Raw genomic sequence first — 2,885 nt, 5'->3', positions numbered from 1 at the left:
TAAAAGTATATCCAATAATAAAGTATATCCAGTTATAAAATTTAAAAGTATATCCAATATTAAAGTATATCCAGTAATAAAGTATATCTAATAATAAAGTATATCCAGTAATAAAGTATATCCAGTAATAAAGTATATCCAATAATAAAGTATATCCAGTTATAAAATGTAAAAGTATATCCAATATTAAAGTATATCCAATATTAAAGGTATATCCAGTAATAAAGTATATCCAATAATAAAGTATATCCAGTAATAAAGTATATCAGTAATAAAGTATATCCAGTAATAAAGTATAGCCAATCAAATATCAAATCTAAGTCCGTGTCTCAACAGTTATTTTGTGAAAGTGGTTGTTACAGGTTTAGTCTCGTTTGTCTGTGTGTAGTGTGTGTTGCATTGCGTGCATGCATGCAATTGTGTGTGTGTGTGTGTGCATGCATGTGTGTGTGTACATGTGTTACAATGTGCACTATTTGTATGTCTGAAACTATACACACTAGCAATTTATGTAAGCAGTAACAGTGTAATACTCAGTACTACACATTTACCACGAACGCTTGTCTAGAATAGTGTATACGTGTATATGTGTATAACTGTTTTAGTGTATATGTGTATAAGTGTTTAGTGTATATGTTTATATGTGTATATATGTGTATATGTGTATATGTGTATAAGTGTATAAGTGTATATGTATATATGTGTATATGTGTATATGTGTGTATGTATATATGTGTATATGTTTATATGTTTATATGTGTATATGTGTATAAGTGTATATGTGTGTATGTGTGTATGTGTATAAGTGTATATGTGTATATGTGTATATGTGTATAAGTGTATATGTATATATGTGTATAAGTGTGTATGTGTGTATGTGTATATGTGTATAAGTGTATAAGTGTATATGTATATATGTGTATATGTGTATATGTGTGTATGTGTATATGTGTATAAGTGTATAAGTGTATATGTATATATGTGTATATGTGTATATGTGTATAAGTGTATATGTGTGTATGTGTATATGTGTATATGTGTCAGTGTATATGTTTATATGTGTATATGTGTGTATGTATATATGTGTATATGTTTATATGTGTATATGTGTGTATGTGTATATGTGTATAAGTGTATATGTATATATGTGTATATGTGTGTATGTATATATGTGTATATGTTTATATGTTTATATGTGTATATGTGTATAAGTGTATATGTGTGTATGTGTATATGTGTGTATGTGTGTATAAGTGTATACATGTGTGTATGTGCGTATAAATGTATATATGTGTATGTGTATTTACGTGTATATTTATGACATGCGTTAAGGTTTAAATCATAACAATGTCGCTGTTGTCGAGCACGTGTGCCCTGAGAGTGTTTCCCAACACCCATAAACCCTGACCCCTGCCAGTAACCCGTGCCAGTAACCCCTGCCAGTAAGAGCACGAACATCATCCAAGACGCCCCTGAATAGACACACACACACACTGGCCGTCTTGTGAGCCCGCCCCGCCCGCCCGCCCGCCGCCGCACAACACATAAAACGCCCCCCCTCAGAATGGGCTCTTGTGTGGTCAAGTGAGCACGGCCCCGAAGAATGAACCGCACCGCCGTGGCTGCCTTCCTGCTCCCCCGGTCTAAATGCAGACCGGCCTGAGAGAGGCAGGCAGGCCGGCAGGCGGGCGGGCCGGACCAGACGCGCCAGGCCCAGAAAAGACCAGCCGCCACACGCTGACAAACCCGCTCTGACGGGTCGGCGGTCCCACACGACCCACGGGTCACGGCCGCTGCAGCAGAACGTCCCCCCCCCTGCAGACCGGGGAGGGGAGGGGGGGGCTCCGCACCACCTCGCCGTTACTCACACGCTCCGGTTTCGCGAGCGAGCGAGCGCTCCCGTCCCCCCCCCCCCCCGGTTGCGAGGTCGCCGTGGGAAAGAGTTCACCCTGCAGCAGCCGCCACCCAGGGGCTCGCTGGGGTGTTGTTGTTGGCCACGGGAGCTGTTTTTTGGCGGGGGGGGGAGTCAGACGGAGAACAGGCGAGGCTTTTTTTTCTCTCTCCTCTCTCTCTCTCTCCCTCTCTTCTGTGTATGGTCACGACTGCTGCGGAACCAGGACTCAGCTCATCGATCACTCGGCACCGGCGGGGAGGACGGGCTCCGTGGGTGGGATGCAGGGACAGAACGGGAGACGTATGGTTATGAATGTACTTTATGTACGTATGCGCGCGGACGTGTGTGTGTGTGTGTGTGTGTGTGTGTGTGTGTCTGCGGCGGTGCGCGTGTGTGTTTAGCGGGTGGAGATAAAGGCCACGTAATAAAAGATGACAGGGGGGCCGGGGCGCCCCGTGCTGCAGGCGGGGGAAGTACATGTCTGCATGGTTACAGGGTCAGGGATGAGTGCACACGTCTGGGTGGAAAGTCGAGAGGTCTGAGCTGCCAACACCAGCACCCGGGTCTGCAAACAAGTCTGTGTTAACACAATAACGCGCACAGACACACACAGACACACACAGACCACACACACACACACATGCATACAGGCCATACTTTTTACTGTGGTTACACAAAGAGGCTCGACAACCGTTTATATTCTGCAGCCAAGACCCTTGACTGAGCGATCAGGCATAGAAGAGCGAACACACACACACACACACACACACACACACACACACACACACACACACACACACACACACACACACACACACACACACACACACACACATAAGAGCGAAGTAAGTTCACACACATGCAAATACACAACAAACACATATACACACGCACACACATGCACACACACGTACTCACACGGGTGTGCACACATACACACACAAACACACATGCACACACACGTACTCATACGGGTGTGCACACACGTAGG

Source organism: Lampris incognitus, chromosome 14 (assembly GCF_029633865.1).
Source record: "Lampris incognitus isolate fLamInc1 chromosome 14, fLamInc1.hap2, whole genome shotgun sequence".
Taxonomy (NCBI): Eukaryota; Metazoa; Chordata; class Actinopteri; order Lampriformes; family Lampridae; genus Lampris; species Lampris incognitus.
This window is presented reverse-complemented; position numbering follows the sequence as displayed.